Source organism: Lissotriton helveticus, chromosome 4_1 (assembly GCF_964261635.1).
Source record: "Lissotriton helveticus chromosome 4_1, aLisHel1.1, whole genome shotgun sequence".
Taxonomy (NCBI): domain Eukaryota; kingdom Metazoa; phylum Chordata; class Amphibia; order Caudata; family Salamandridae; genus Lissotriton; species Lissotriton helveticus.
Window position 1 is genome coordinate 1,743,136,291 of NC_136063.1, and position 17,729 is coordinate 1,743,154,019.

Sequence of the window (17,729 nt, forward strand, 5' to 3'; positions counted from 1 at the left end):
CTCAAGTAATACATTCACAAAGCTATTGAGTGAATATGTTAAGGTAATGAATGCAAAAGACTGCTACGTCTGCGTTAAGTTACCTGCTTCTGTTTCTGAGGGAGTAACATATAATATGCTTCCTCTCACTTATGCTGTAACATGTAGTGTATTAACTAGTTTATTTTATCAAACTGGACGTTTAGAATATTACTATTCAAATTATGATGAAATTTTTGCAAATATTAAGATTGATAATGCTTTAAATAAGCATAAGAAAGCAAAACAAATGAGAGAATTTTTCCTTGTTACTAACGAACTCACTTACGAGTATGCTTACAAGAATAATCTAACATGTAAATTAAGTGCTGAAGGAAAGAAATTTTTGAACATGGTTGAGGAGAGAAGAGCAATTTATAAGAGGAATGAATTAGTCAAGCAGACTAAGTCAAGTTTCTGGCAGAAAGAGGATGAGAAATTAAATGGCAAAATGCTTGAAAATATTGCAATTCACATAGACAAACCAGTTAGTGGAAAACTTTGCATTAGAAGAGATAATACACTTTTTGATAATTACTTTGTAGGTGCAAGTAACTGTGAAGATACTTATCAGATTTTGGGAGGTTGGGGATTTAAAGGTGGAAAAGATCCTATCTTTCCTGGGATTTATTTTGTTTGTGGTGACAAAGCCTACTACAACCTTCCAGACCACTGGTATGGAACTTGTTATGTGGGAATTGTTTTTCCTAAAGTGTTTCATGTTGACAGAGATTCAGAAGGATTGTTTAAAATTCATAATTATGTAAATAGAGTTAAAAGAGAAACTTTTACTGAAGTTCTGGGAGATATTTTTCAAGCTGTAATACCTTTTGTTGGTATAACCCTAAATGCAGGGAGAATCAGAAAATTGTCCACTATAGTTGATAGATTATCAACTGACACAGCTGATGGATTTCAATTAGTGAATGTTGAAGTTATTGCAATTAGATCTATGGTAATACAAGACCGCCTTGCTTTAGACATACTCCTAGCAAAAGAGGGAGGAGTCTGTGGCATTTTACATGTACAACATTGTTGCACGTATATAACTGATGAAAGTAAGAATATTGAAATGTATATTAAGAATATTACACAAATGCATTCAGAGATAATTCCTTTAGAAGAAGATGATTTTACTGGGAAACTTTCAAAAAGGTTTCAAGCAATTAAAAACTGGTTTCATGATATTGGAAGTTCAATTCTTGGCAAGATTCTGGCACCTTTGATTATAATAGTATTCATTTTTATTTTGACCAAAATAGGTTGTTTGTTACATAAAAGAAAGAAACAGTTGAAAGAAAAGAAAAGAATATATAAACTCAGAAAAGAAGAAGAAAGAGAGATCGAATTACAGGAGTTACATAGAGAGCGTTATGCTAATTCCAAAGATTATGCAGAAACAGACTTTTAGGTTTACTGATACAAATGAATTTGAATCGATTTCTTAGAAATTTAAATTATCAAAATTTTGAGTGCTGGTGTGGTGATTTGTTAATCACCAGATGAGGGAGTTGATGGAGCGAGATAGAAAACAAAATTTTGTTTAAACTCGTGAAGTCACATTTCCATAACATGAATAATAATATTAATGATTTGTGATATGTCGTGCTAATACAACTTAGATTAAACTTTACACATGGGGGGACTAACATGTGTGCTCATAAACGTGCATAATTGTTGCATCTTTTTGTTCGTGCAAAATAATAAAATAATTTATTGTTTTCGTTTTTGTCATTACTAACTGCTGCAAACTTAAAAGAAGCATGTGCTTGTTTTGCTTTTCCTTGTCTGTGTGATGTCATTTCTACTATTCTAGGTGCATATGAGTCTCATGGAATAACGGAGACTGGTAGATATAAACGCTGCTTTATTTGTTTGCAATGGCTAGGTAACATTTTGATTAATCGGGTGGGTTAATTAATTAGTAAATCTTGGGGTGGATACAGAATCTACATTATTTCTTACATTAATACTTTTCTTGTGTTTGTTTATTACTAGAAAGCTTAAGTTGCCTGCTTTTGGGCCTAGTCACTTGAGTCGCAGAAAAGAGCTGACTTGTAATTCTGCAAAAGTCACGAGACGCCCATTCTGAATTAAAGCGTTTATCAAAGCTGCATTCACAAAGCAAAAACTGATGTGCTGTCATCATTCTGTCGGACATGGCCAAGGTCGAAAGTGAACATTTTGTCAGCCTTAACTTGGCATCCGCGGAAGTTGCTTGAACGTAGTGAGAACAAATTTGAACATTTGTTGCAAACTCAGGAAGCTCCTGGTTTCACGTGGAAGAGACAATGGTCTTTATGAAACATGATCTAATGGAACTTTTGAAAAGTGGGTGACATGTCACTTGTCACTCTCAGCCAATGGGACGTCGAAGATTTCTGAAAACTTTCCTTTGCGTAGTTTAGTTAGCGTAGAAAGGTATAAAAAGTCATGCCCCTAGGGATGGGCTGGCTGCTGCTTTCTGACTTTCCGATGAGGGTGAAGTGCTGTCGGACTTTGCGTGGAGCACGTAAGAATCCTCAAAGAACTTTACTTTAAATTCTATCTATTTAGCTCAGTTAGGGAATTAGGTTTTAGAAATGCTAAACTTTATATATTTACTTTAAATTTGATTCACTTACTTAAATTGTATTTTCTCACATTTCTTTACAATCATGCTTGCTTTATTGCTAATAAAATTCATTTATAAAACTATCAACTTATATACCATAATTTAGTAAATAAAATCTTACTTTTGACAAACAAGCTGGTCTTGGTTATTCAGGAGTGTAGGTTACTATTAGCTAGATCACGTCGCCAATGGTGGTCATTTAAATGGTTACGTTTTATTCTAATGACAATATTCTTTTCGCAGATGTATAAAAATGTATATAGTTTGTAGATAATGTGTATATAGATTTAATCTGACCACCTGATTCAGTAGGCCCAAAATATGTCAGGTTTATAAATGGGTCCATATTTAGTATAGAATTTTGTTTATAGGTTATGAAGTTGGGTAGCGTTGTTTATGATATATTTTCTATAGGCCGCTGGATCACCCGCCACTGGAAGGCTGCCAGTGGCGGGTTCACATCGATCTTGTGGCCGTTTCCTGCCCGCCATATTATGATAGCGGGTTGGGTTCATGGTGGTTGGGAACTCCAACCACCAGAATTGGGACAGTAATCCGACAGACTCGTAGAGCCCGCCAGGGCGGCAGAGGCCCTCAGCATACAATGCATGCTGGCAGTGCCTATCAGGCACTGCGGGTGTGATTATGCTGCTGGATCCCCACCAGCCTTTCTGTGGTGGTTCACCTGCCATGGAAAGGCTGGCGAGGATCGTTTTGGGTGCCCATTGTGGGCCCCTCTTGACCAGGGGAAGTTTGTTTTTGCACTTGGGGGGCACCCATGGTGCCCCCTACATTTCCCTGCACCATGTGGCAGGCTCCACGAGATGCCTGCCATGTAGTGCAGGGAAAAGTAAACATGTAGCAGATATAGCAGATGCGACCACCACGGTGGCGTCGCATCGTAATACCCCCTGTGGTACCGCCGCCTTGTAGGTGGGCGGTCCCCCTCCCCGACGGCGACGGACTGTAGTCTGTCTGCCTTCGTGATGACCCCCTATATTTGGAGTTAGAAAATGTTCTGGAAGGGGGTTTTCATCTGGTGGGGCATACCAAAAACTTTAGGCTGACCGTAGGTTTTACATCCATGGCTGCAGCTGCAACTGTGACCCCGATCTCTGTTCTCCAGGCAGAAAGTTGGTGAAAAGTTCCCAGTTTTTGCAGTTTGGCGTGGATGAGTATACTCTAACAGCCGCCAATGGTTCCAAGACCTCAAGAATAGCACTTGGGGGTCAGGACTCACTCCAACAGAAGCCATCAGCAGGGTCAAGAAAGGTTGAAACTGGTCAGTTGAGCTCTTTCAGGAAAGTGATCTTCTAGCAGCTTGTGTCCCTGTAGCTTACACAACGTCAGCCAACTGACCCTCGCAGTCTATATCTTTTTCCTGGGTACAAGTGAGAGCAGGTCCATCTTTTCAGTCCTCCTTGCAGGTCACAACAGCCGGTGGAGTCCTTCTTCTGTCTTCCAAAGGTCCAGTAGTGGTCTGAAAGGGGTGCACAGGGATGTCACATTCATTCCTGGCACTAGCATGTGGGTGTGGTGACTTCTGGCCCCTCTCTAACCAGGAAGGAAAAATTTCCCTGGGGTAACCCTACTTACTTTTGAAGATGTTCCTGTGTGCCCCACTGCAAACAATCACCATGTGTCTCTCTCTCTACCTAAATCCAAAATGTCAGAACCTTTTCTCCCTAGTGCAGAATGCCCAGACGCCCATGCCCACCATAGAGGTTTGGCCAAGGAAATGAGCAAACCCTCCCCTGCGGTCACTCAAAACATGTTCTTGAACAGATTCTCTCACACTGACATTGGTCCCTGTCTGCCTAGTTAGACAAAAGGTTAGCAGGCCCAGGTGTAAGCTACATCTACCATTGACAGAGTAATAATCCCCGGAAGAAATTAAGAAAGCTGAGCACAGCCTCCAAGCTATCCTGTCTGGGGAAGGTCAACTTCTCCCTACAACCAAGGCCTTTGCTTTAGCTCTGGGGAGCTAATTTACATCTAATCAAGGAGCTATTCAGCTCCTGGGTGACAGTTGGAAGTTCAGGCAAATGGGTGTCAAGAATCTTAAGGCATGTTGAAGATAATTTTCCAAAAGTACCTTTTGTGAAATATGTGTTACAAAACGGACTTAACCAATGAATTGGATATGTAATAAATATTGTGTAAAAGTCCAAGGAGGAACTTTTTTGTCTTGTTTCTTGGTTTAGATAACTTTATTAACTTTATTAAACTGACAATCAAACAATAGGTAGTAGTGTCCCCTTCAGGGAAAAACCGCACATCAAATTAACAAAATGTAGCAAATAGCAAGTACAAGCATGAATAGTAATCAATTGCAGAAATATTGGTGTGCTCATATAGCTACAGCACCTACTACCCAATAGTGCTATCAGCAGGTTCCAAGAAACATGCACATAAATATTAACAAAGAAGATTCTTACAGCACACCCTTATCAGTTGCAATAAATCCAAAATTAAAGGTATTAGATATTCACATTTCATAACATATAGTAATCACTCCCAATCTTGTAGAGGTTTTCAAAGATAATCCACAACCATCTTCCATTGAAAAGTTCTTTTTATTGTAGTATAAGAGCTTCCCAGCAGTTATTGAAGCCAACACGTGTTTCGTCTGTACAAATCTGTATTCAGACTTTTTCAAAGCGCAATGGCAGTATCGTAGTCAGACGGTCGGTCGCATATCGGGTACTTCAAACAGGGTGGTGATCTGTTGTGATTCTCAAAACAATCCTGAGTTTAGATCATAAATCAATATTTATATGTAGTAGCGATTGTAGAGCTATCATATGTCTTCATAACATATCCATATCAGGCCATAGCCCGTTAATCCCGAAAGTCACTTTGAATCGTGTATTCTTCGGACAGCCACACACACGACCAGTGTGCTGGCGATTTCCGTTACTTGTGAGGGGACCAACTTATCAGGGTCTGGTTTCTCGATGCTTGGCTAATTCTGCTGGAACTGGGTTTTATGTTACCATACACGTATTCCATACAAATTTGATTAACATTGGAGCGGACATATTAGGGGACTGCCTTGGAGTTGGCCATGATTAACGGGGTATGGCCTGATAGGGATATTTAAGTATGTATTTTTGAAAACTTTGATAAGTGGTAGGAATTGGCTCTAGCCCCTGTAGAGATTGTCCTGGGAATATCAGCTTCTCACAATGGTAAGATTCCAGCTTCTGCAATGAAAAAAAAAATCTGAATTCCCTAACACTTTTCTGAGAGTCATGCTCTGAAAAGATTTTGTTCTAGTAACCCAGGACCACCCCATACCTAGCACCAAGCAATGCATGTAGAACAATACATTTAAAAATAAATCATTGCGTCCCTAAATCAACTAGAACCAAGATCATGTGTCCATCCAGAGATTGTTTTAGCTTCTCTTTTGGTTCAGAGGAGTTAGGACAACGGGTTGACCTTCAAATTAGCGAGATTTCTCTAGAACGTACAATGAGTGTAAGAAGGAAACAGGATAGGGAGGTAATGAGAATCACTTGAGACCACAGAACAATATGACAATTAGCAGATCACTGTAGGTAGTCTGTTTAGTTTTCCCAAAGTAGCAAAGTAAAACTGTCTCGAACCAGACCTGGTTTTGCCGTTTTACTTTAGTTCACAAACTTATCTCTGCATAATTCCGCAAAAGACATCAACAGAGGGGTTGATAAGTTGCAATTTAAATATGTCACGTCCACGTGCCAGGCATTTTACTGTAATACAGTGGAAGTACTGTACGATGCAAATGGATGATGGGCAGCAAATAGTCATTTTTACAGTGGCACTTACTCACCTATGCTCCTCTGTTGTTCACATGTTTTATTCAATTTCTTATGGATTCCACACTGTTCCTTTTACATTTCAAATACTGTGAAGTTAATCTTTGTTATAATAATTAATCATGTTCTCTTACATAGAGAATTTAGTTTGCAGGCCTTCCAACAAATCACAGTTAATCGACTTCTCATGTATCATAATATCTATTATTGATTTTTAAATTTAGGATTTCATTTACAATCTTTCTTGACCCTATCCCTGTCTCTCCCTGTCACTTCCCTGCCCAGTATAGAATTTACTAACACAGCCTAGCAGGCCTGTTATTCACTATTACTCTTCTATGATAACTTATAAGTGAAACATAAGTCCCTGTTAGACCTGACATCCTTGGATGGTAGTCCGCCCAACCTTTTGCCTTCACCCCTCCTCTTTTCCTGTATTTGGATTTGTTGGCCTTAGGACTCTGTGCAATTTGCCACTGCTAACCAGTTCTAATGTACTTGTGCTCACTTCATAAAATTTGGCAAAATTGGCTTACACTTGATTGGCATATTTAAATCACTTATGCATCTCTAGTAAAGTGGTATACCATATACCCAGAGCGGGTAAATTAAATGCTACTAGTGGGCCTGCAGCACTTATGGTGCTGGCCACTGAAGTAGCATGTCTCAGAATTGCCTTTGCAGCTTGTAGGCAGTTTGCCAGGTCTAAAACTTTCTTTTTAATTCATATAGGTCACACCTAACGTAGGCTCTAAGCTTCCCATAGGCAGAGTGCAGTGTATTAAAAAAGTTGGTCATGTACTTTTTTTATTTTTTTTTATTGAAAAACAAAAAGTAATCATTGGACATTTACAAGGTTACAGTGCACTTAGTAATCATATACAGTAATGTGAAAACATGAAGTGGAATAGTACATGCCTACGAATGGAAACAAGTATTATGGTTAGTATGCCGCAGCAACATAGCCCCACCTCCCTGGACATTCCCATCTCCCCTCCCTTAACTATCTGAATCCGAGTCGCTTTCTAACTGAGGTGGTTCACAAATGTCCCCCCTATATTCGTTCCAGGCTCCCCAAAGTGCCCCCCACTTTTGCAGACATTTCCTATTCAGGTATACTGTCCGTTCGGCGACCATTGCTGAGTCCAAATCCGTGCTCCAGTTTCTTAGCGCCGGTGGCACTGTGGATCCCCAGGCCATGGCCACATTCCTTTTAGCGTACATAATACCTAACTTAGCCCAAGCCTGCTGGTGGTTATTGAGGTCATTAGGCTCCCAGATGTTTAATAGGCACCGTCGTGGCTCAGGGAGCAGCGAAACTCGTAACACTTGGGATACAGTTCTCATTACCTGGGTCCAATAAATAGCAATCACTGGGCATTCCCAAATAGTATGGTAGAACGTACCCTCCTCCCCGCAACCTCTCAGGCAATATCGGTGTGTGGCTCTTCCCATCCTGTGTAGTGTGACCCTAGTGTAATATATTCTGTGTAAAACTTTCAATTGCACAAGTCGGAGTCGTGATGATATAGCAACCTCTGGAGGCGAGGAGAGTGCGGTCTGCCAGTCCGAGTCGTCTAAGTCATCCAGTTCTGTGGTCCAGGTGGTTCTTAGTCTGTCCATGGGATCAGGCATGTTGTTAATTAGTTTACAATAAACTAATGAGGTCGCTTTCTTAAGCATATGCTCCGTAAGTAATCTATCCTCCAGAGGAGTGGATTCAGACAGCTGTCCCTCCGCCGGTAGTACAGAACGCAGGGCGTGAGAGATCTGCAGATAGCGGAAACGTTCCGTTTCTGCCAAACTAAATTGAGCCGCAAGTTGGTCGAAAGTTAGGATTTTACCTCGTCTATAGATGTCACCGATCGTCGAAATTCCTATGTGGTCCCAGGCCTCAAACCCTTTGCTGTTACAAAGTCGGCCGAGACGGCGCGACACCCAGAGTGGTGTCATCTGTGTGATTGCGTTCTGACATTTAAGACGTGCTGACGCCAGGTGCCAGAGCTTCACCGTGTGGGACGTAGGGCCCATCAGGGTAGCTACACTCCGGGGATCATAGAGCATAGAGCGCGGTCATCACTCCCTCAGCCCCTAGGTCATACCTGTCCACCTTGAACGCGGGCTCCGTCTGTGGCGCATGAAGCCAGTCATTTATTATTTTTAGTTGTGACGCCCAAAAATACAACTGGACATCGGGAAGTGCGATACCCCCGTCAAACCACCCTGTCACCAACTTTAGTCGGGAGATGCGTGGAGGCTTATCCCCCAGAGTAGACCAGTGACTAACGCGTTGATGGACTGAAAATATTTCGGAGGCACCAGAAACGGGGCGTTTTCTAGGATATAAATAAATCTCGGCAATGTCATCATTTTAAACAAATGAACAAAATAATGCCACTACTGTTTCACTATTTTTTCTCAATCTTGGAAACCATATGGATTAGACACTATGGTCCATTGAACAGACAAAACTGAATAAATCTTTTTGTTTTATTTTTTCTATTTCAAAAAAGTCATTTGGTTATTATTTCACCAAATCATCACATAATACAAGACCTCCTCTACAAAATATACAAATTTTACAAAAATGGTAACATACACATCTTTACACACTTCAAAGAAAGTTAATTGTTTGGTTTCACACTGGTATCAAGGTATCATAGAGGTAAGAGAAGGGAACATGAGTGATGGAGGTCTGAGTAAGGTTATAACCATTTTCTGTCATGCCCCTAAAGGAAAGTTTTATTCTCCTTTCCCTACAGCTTTCTGTCCTGATGAGAACTCCCCCACCAATGTGAGTTCGAAACGCGTAGACAATTGATGCCATCTAAACAAAAAGGAGGAATTTAAAACTTGTTTCAAAAGTTTATTGATGGAAATTTATTGATTTTTATGGCTTACTGTGAATATTGCAATTCCAGTGTATGTATATATATGTGCATATATATGTCCTGATGAGAACTCCCCCACCAATGTGAGTTCGAAACACGTAGACAATTGATGCCATCTAAACAAAAAGGAGGAATTTAAAACTTTTTTCAAAACTTTATTGATGGAAATTTATTGATTTTTATGGCTTACTGTGAATATTGCAATTCCAGTGTATGTATATATATGTGCATATATATGTAAAAATTTGTTTTTGCTGGGTATGTATGAGGGTACGATTGTGTTTGAACGTCTGAAATTTGATAATCTTTGAAGTGTGTAAAGATGTGTATGTTAACATTTTTGTAAAATTTGTATATTTTGTAGAGGAGGTCTTGTATTATGTAATGATTTGGTGAAATAATAACCAAATGACTTTTTTGAAATAGAAAAAATAAAACAAAAAGATTTATTCAGTTTTGACTGTTCAATGGACCATAGTGTCTAATTCATATGGTTTCCAAGATTGAGAAAAAATAGTGAAACAGTAGTGGCATTATTTTGTTCATTAGTTAATTGTGGCTCAGCCTTACTGTTGGGGGCCCAGACCCAGTGGTGATTTGTTTATCATTTTAAACAAAGCAGCTTTCCCCAACAAGGTCAGCGGCAAGGAATGCCAACGCCTCAAGTCCGCACGGAGTCGCTCAAGTGGTGGCAGCAAATTATGACGGTAAAAGAGCTCTGGACTCGGCGTCACCCATATCCCCAAATACTTGAAGGGTTCGGTAGTAATCCTCAAGGGGCAATCTTTCGGGAGGACAGGTGGGGGCCCAGTGAGGATGAATAACACCGACTTGGCTCAATTGATGGTGTATCCCGAGGCCCTCCCAAAGATCCTACATATGTCGAGGAGAACCATGAGAGAGCGCCCTGGACGTGTCAAGTATTAAAGAATATCATCAGCATATAACGATATGCGGTCCTCCCACGATTCAGTCCAGTTAAGTCCTTTTATCATGGGGTCCCATCGTATCCATGCCGCTAAGGGTTCAAGAATTAATGCGAAAAGCAGAGGCAACAGGGGGCATCCCTGACACGTACCACGACCCAGCCGGAAGTCCCTGGAGATATGGCCATAAACCACTACATGTGCAAGTGGCTTCGTATAGAGAAGTTTGATTCATGCGCAAAATTTCGCCTGGAAGCCTAGATGTCTCAGGACCGTGAATAAATATGGCCATTCGACCATGTCGAAGGCCATACGTGCGTCTAGTGATAGGATCACTGCCGGCTCAGATATTGCTGGGATCTGTGCCATAACCGCATGAATCCTTCTTAGATTTAAAGCAGTGCTCCTGTTTGGCATGAATCCGGAGTGATCCGGATGCACCAGTGTTTCCAGATGAGGGGTTAATCGCGCAGCGATCATTTTGGCCAATATTTTTGCCTCCGCGTTCAATAACGAAATAGGGCGATATGACGTACATTCGTCTGGGGGCTTATTGGGTTTCGGTATAGCTATGATTGTTGCCGTCCGTTGATCCCTGGGTAATTCTCCCAGGGTCAAGCTATCATTAAACATTTGCAATAGATGTGGGGCTATATGATCCGAGACGCACTTATACAGTTCAATCGGGATTCCATTTGGCCCCGCCGCCTTACCCGATTGCAAGGAATGGATAGCCCCCACGACCTCCTCCACAGTGAAGTCTGACTCCAACAGGTCAGCATCCATATCTGAGATGGAGGGCATTTGGATATCCTGAATGTAAGTCTGTGCCTCCTCAGAAGACATCTCCGAGGAAGACGTGTACACCTCCTCGAAATAATCAGCCAGAATGTTAATTAGAGTTGTGGGGGAAGTGTGTACCTCACCGTCAGTGGAGCGAAGTTGTGCTATTGTTCTCTGAGCCCTGTCTTTCTTTTTGAGCCATGCCAAGAGTTTCCCCGCTTTGTCACCCTCCTCGTATACTATGTGTTGAGTGCGCAGGAGCCGTTGTCTGACTTGCACTTGCTGATATTCCGTGAATTCCACCTTTAAAGGCATAATTGTCGCTTAGCCTCCTCAGTAGGATCTCGATCATGTTCGGCCTGCAATTCTCCTATGTCCCGTTCTAATGTCGTCAGGTCTTCCTGCACAGTCCTTTTATAACCGGTCACGGAGGCAATCGCTTGGCCCCTTAGGACCATCTTATATGCTTCCCAGAGGACCCTAGGGGAGTCCACGGTAGCGACATTCTCTTGGAAGTAACATTTCGTGGTCACGACTAGGTCCCGTCTGATCTTGGAAATCTGTAAATAGTGGGGCAGGATCGGTAAAATACGCCTCCGGGTTTTTACCCGAGAGGTGTATACCAGACGAAGCGGGGAGTGATCCGATATACCCCTCGGACCTATCTTTACATCTAGTAAGTGTGGCAAAATGTCAGTTGAAACAAAAAAATGATCTATACGGGACAGGCTGTTGGGAACCCCTGAGTAAAAGGTGTATCCACGCTCCCCGGGGTGTTTGAACCTTCACCCATCCATAAGACCCAAAGCGTCTACATAGCTCTGCAGCCTCGCTCTGTTCCCCCCTGTCCTATTGGGGTGGCGGTCTAGACCCTCATCAATAACTGCCTAAGATAAGCTCGCCTTCAGGGAGCGTGAGCAAGAATGCACTGAGGGCGGGGAGAGCCACTGAGTGTAAGGCAGGGGGAACGTAAACCGATACCACATTAAATCTCTTCCACTCCCATAAGCAAGAGATAGCTGCAAATTGCCCACGTGCATCTTTCCAAACATGTTGCACTATTACGGGAGAATTTTTAAGCTTCAGGATTCCCACCCACCTGGACCCGGAGGATAACTCAGAGTGTTCCACTATCATGTATCCCCATCGATCCAAAGCCTTACATGTCGACCCCACCAAGTGTGTCTCCTGAAGTAGCACCAGTGCTGGGGCCGCTCTACATACATATTGTAACACTAAACCCCTTTTGATTTTGTCCCCAATCCACGCACATTCCAGGTAAGCAGGGTCAGGGGGTACCAGAGCCACTATCGGGGCAACGCTACTTGTCATCACTTCAGCCAGTACCCCGTCTGCCATCATTACTGAAACATCTTTGAAAGCTCATCCGCAACCCACACATGCAATCACTGATTCCCTTGTAGTACAGTCCAAAACTAAAGCACCAAACAAAATGCAACCAACCCTCCCTCCCCCTGAACTTTGCAATCTGAATTTGTACACCATTAATGCAGTCGTGTTCAGATGTTTCGTAATTAGCTCCTCCACATAGAGGTCAGCCGCGTGCCCCTCCGTTTTCTCCGGAACCCCGAGAATCCTGACGTTGTTGCGTCGGGCCCTCCCTTCGTAGTCATCGAGCTGCTGCGCCATCCGAGCCTGTCGTTTTCCCATTTCCGACACTTGTCGTTGGAGCTCGGAGGTATCTTCTTGAAGTGCCGCCATCACCACTTTGAGCTCACGCACCTTCTCGTTTGTCTGCCTAAAATCGGCACGAAGTAGTGAAACTTCTGTCGTCACAGGGTCCATGGATGATTGCCCCTATGGCAGCCAGGACGTCATGAAACGTGGGCTCCTTTGGGTGGGGAGATGACCCTTTCGCGCTATCTTTTTCAGTCCGGGGCGAGTCAGTTTTGTCTCCACCCTGCTGCCACGCATATTTGGACAGCTTCACCTGGGCGTTGTTCTTGGAACTCCTGCTTCCTGACGCCATTTGTTCCTCCCAGCAGGGACCAGCCGAGAAGGCGTGTTGCAGGATATGCGGCCGCACTGCAGCACCACCTCCTAGAGCCTGTGCAATCGATATATGGCCTGCCCCACAACGACAGACCGCCGAAGGACCCCCGGTGCCCCGCAAGGGCCCGGACGCAGCAACCAGCACTGCACAGTCAATGGAGGAGCGAAAAAGGGGGTGCACACAGTTCTCGGCCCAACAGGCCGTCTGGAGTCACTTGAGCAGAGCGGGAGGGGCCGGGGCTTGCAGGAATCCCAACGGTGCCCAACGGGCCCCCAGAGTCCGTTTGCTGTTAATATGAGCCCCAGGCCCTCCCTGGGCATCTTCTTCCGTGAGCAACGGGAGCACTCCAAGCAGTTAATAGAGGTCCCCCGCAGTTCTTAGCAGGGCAGCGCAACCCAGTCTGTCGCTTTCCACCGCCTCAGCGGCGCCGCCTCCACAATCGCCCTCACGTAGGCCGCAAAGCCGGGGCCTAAAGTTGCTCCCGGGTCTGGGAGCTCTGCACCACTGCTTCTGACAATTATCGGAAGGTCGCCGCCCCTTCAGTTCTGCCGCCGGGCCCCCGCAACACCGCCCGGGGCCAGGCCCGCTCCCTCACCTCGCTCGGTGGAAGGGGGCGAAGTTGTCAGAGGGCCGCCCGTAGGGGAACAGGGTCGCACTGTCCTCAGCGCCTCGGGCCGCAATCTTGCGCTGTTCGGGCGTCCCCCACGCTAAGTGCCCGATCGCCGAAGATGCGTCCGCCGTGCCAGAAAGTCACTTCAGAGCCCCCGCAGGGGTGCCTGCCGCGTGGATGAGCACCACAGGAGAGTTTGATTCCGGGTCCGCAGGCTGCAAGGCGATGTAACGCCGCGGGTCGGGAAGAGCCCGTTCAAGCCGCGGCCGTCTCGCACGACCGCCTAGCCACGGCCGCCTACTTTTAAGTTTTAAACGTCCTAGTAGGGAAAAGCTAAAAGATTTCTTTTTACGGGCTCGGCGACGTCACCATTTCGTCAGAAGTGGGGAGGAGCTGCGAGCCATATTGTAGCGGGTTTCTGGCTCGTGCTGGAAAAATTCATCTTTGCTCGTGCATTTGCAGTGCTTTATTTTCTAATCTGAATGGTGATTGGTCCTCGTGGTGCTGTTTTTTTAGTAGTCTTGATGCGATAGGGCATATGTAATGTTCGTCCGCCATTTTTGGCATTTTCTGTGCGGTTTCGCGCACAGCAGTCCATTAATTTTAATTAGGAGCTGTCAGGGTGCCCTTCTAATGCAATCCAGATGGTGGGAGCGCGTTCACCATTCTGCATTGCATGTATCGGGCGCGCGTTCGTCTGCAGCGTGTAATGTGAGTGCTCAGGCTAGCGCGTACTGTAAGTGTTCTCCATCACGCTGTCGCACTGGGTATTCTCGATCACACTACACTGTAAATGGCACTGCGTATTACACGCATACATTGCGCACCCAAAGGGTCGAAACGGGATACCGAGTGTAGCACTGTGGCCCGACAGTGCTTACAGTCGCATGCAGTTTGTGCGTGAGGGGAAACTCCTCCAGGTAACCGAAGTGGCAGTTGGAAAGGGGGGGCGGGGGAAGTCACATGAGTAGAAAATAAGTGAGTGGGTGGCATCTTTTTCCCGCCTGGTGGTACAATAGAGGGTGTGTTGGCCCAACACCCAATCCCTTCCCTCCGATGTGTCACTTATAGCGTCACACCACCTACCCGCACTAAATGAACGTGTTTTGGCGGGGTATTCAAAGCGCTTCCCTCTCTCAGCGCGGGCAGCCTTATTTCTCTAGAACCGATTGTGTAGGTTTAAGGGGCTAAGAAAGAGGTCACTCGTGTCGGGTCGCGGTGCAAGGGCGCATGTAAGGGTCAACATGCATCTAATTATTTTGAGCTCTTAATTGTGATGTGGTCTAGTCGTGTTTCTGAAGTGATACAAGGATTGAGTTAAGGGGGTTCGGGGACTGGCAGTCTTGCAATGCGTGCACTCGCATCGGACACTGAACATGTGATGGAATCTGACCTCATTGTGTTTACCACAAAGGGCTTAGATATTCAAGACTTCTAAGCGCTAGAAACTTTGATGATTTAGTCGTTGTGACATCTCCCCTCTCCGCTTAATATACTGCAAGGCTCATCCAGGGTGCGAAAAACGTCTTAAATGATTACGCTTCCAGGCAGCATGTAGATGAAATTCCCCAAAAGAGCCTTCGCATGGAAGAGGATTGCACCTCTTAACGCACGCAGTCCCACAGCACTGGGCACCCTGAGATCACAAATGGAAACATCCTAACATGAGACATAGGGGGTAATTGTTTGGATGCGTTATTAACATATCATACTTTATAATTAGCCCCGTATCGGAACGTGTATGTTGAGCGGAAAGCTTGTTTTGAAGGAAGAGCGAAATTAGAACCCTGAAAGACAGGCAGCCGAAATAGGGCTAATAACACAGACTAGTTAAGATATGAATGTTAACAAGCGTGAACTAGCGCTAAGAGCTGCATGTTCAATATTCAGTGTAACGCACCACTATTACCCACCTCCACCGCGCGCGCACACACACCACTACAATCAAGCCAAAGGTATTATTTTTTTTAAAATAGCATTTCATTTTCAGATAAAATCCGACGTATGGAAATGCAAACACAGTAATGCTGTACCAATGCGGTAGGTAATCTTAATGGAACAACAGTTTAGGTGATGTTCCAGAATAGAATGAGTAAGGTGTAAAACCAGATGTGGATTGTTCCAGGGCATAGCTGACAGGGCTGTCATCGCGTTTCCTTTGCTTTGTTCTGTTTTCCTGTTGACCTGTTTTCATATGGCGTAGCTTCCTGTCGCCCCCCGTTTCTTTTCATCTCAGTGTACTGCACAAGCGCCTAGATAACCCCCATCCTGGCGGAGTACCCCCACCAGAAACTTCACTTGTTCCTCTTGATCTGTGTATGGGGAAACGTTCCTTCTTCGAAACCAGACAGCGCCTAAAGCCACAAGTAACTACTTCTAATGTCCTGCCCTTTTGAGAATGTAGCGCCTATGGTCCCGAGAGTTGTGCGATTAAACTGCAAGCCCCCACGCTCGGTGTCAGCACTCACTGCATAAGGTTCTTCCCCCTCTGTTAATTGACTAACACTCATAATTCCCCGCCCCCCCTACCGAAATCACTGCCACTCTGGCTGTAGTGCAATACACTAGGTGCTATACGAACAGATAAGCACCCATCCCCTGAGTCTCGCGGCCCGCACAGTTGGACTGGAACCACTCATAACCTCGCCTCTCCTTGTCCCCCCCTTCTATATCACCTCGGATCTCACGGGTTCCCCTGACTGTTCCGTATATGAGCATCTAGGCGCTATGTGACTCCACTCACTGCTAGGCTTGCCCCCGCTCTCACTGAATTTACTGCGCTACACCTGGATACCTGGGAGTGTAGGCACTATATGGCTCGATGGCTCATAGCGCTGTGTGCGAAAGTTCCTTTTCTAGAAAGTGCTGACAGTGAGTTCAGAGTGACAGTGAGTGCAGAGTGAGTGCAGAGTGACAGTGAGTGCAGAGTGAGTGCAGAGTGACAGTGAGTGCAGAGTGACAGTGAGTGCAGAATGACAGTGAGTGTAGAGTGACAGTGAGTGCAGAGTGACAGTGAGTGCAGAGTGACAGTGAGTGCAGTGACAGTGAAAGCAGAGTGACAGTGAGTGCAGAGTGACAGTGAGTGCAGAGTGACAGTGAGTGCAGAGTGACAGTGAGTGCAGAGTGACAGTGAGTGCAAAGTGACAGTGAGTGCAGAGTGACAGTGAGTGCAGAGTGACAGTGAGTGACAGTGAGTGCAGAGTGACAGTGAGTGCAGAGTGACAGTGAGTGCAGAGTGAGTGCAGAGTGACAGTGAGTGCAGAGTGAGTGCAGAGTGACAGTGAGTGCAGAGATAGTGAGTGCAGAGTGACAGTGAGTGCAGAGATAGTGAGTGCAGAGTGACAGTGAGTGCAGAGTGACAGTGAGTGCAGAGTGACAGTGAGTGCAGAGTGAGTGCAGAGTGCAGAGTGAGTGCAGAGTGACAGTGAGTGCAGAGTGACAGTGAGTGACAGTGAGTGCAGAGTGAGAGTGAGTGCAGAGTGACAGCAAGTGCAGAGTGACAGTGAGTGCAGAGTGAGTGCAGAGTGACAGTGAGTGGAGAGTGAGTGCAGAGTGACAGTGAGTGCAGAGTGACAGTGAGTGCAGAGTGACAGTGAGTGCAGAGTGACAGTGAGTGTAGAGTGACAGTGAGTGCAGAGTGACTGCAGAGACAGTGTGTAAGGGTGCAGGTGCACATTGTGTGAGTGTGCAGAATGAGTGTGCAGGATAAACAGTGTGTGACTATGCAGGGTGACATTGGGAGTGTGCGGGTGAGCAGTGTGTGAATGTGTGGGGGCAGTGTGTGAGTGTGCAGAAAACACCACACACACATACACCACACACACATACCACACACACACACCATACACACACACCATACACATATACACCACACACACACCACACACACATAACGCACACACAAACCACACACCTCAGTCTCTCAACACCACAGACTCGTCACCACTCAACACAACCCACTCACCACCACACTTACTACCCAGGCTCACCCCCACAGACTCACCCCCACACACTCACCAGTACACAGAAATGCTTTCACTATCCACAAACACCAACAACCATCAGCCATC

General features: G+C 45.0%; 1 protein-coding gene across 1 annotated transcript in view; it reads left to right on the forward strand.

The window, feature by feature from the left end:
* Positions 1-17,729, forward strand: part of KLHL4 (kelch like family member 4) — an 804,052-nt gene that overhangs the window by 382,729 nt on the left and 403,594 nt on the right. The gene's annotated exons all lie outside the window — the stretch shown is intronic.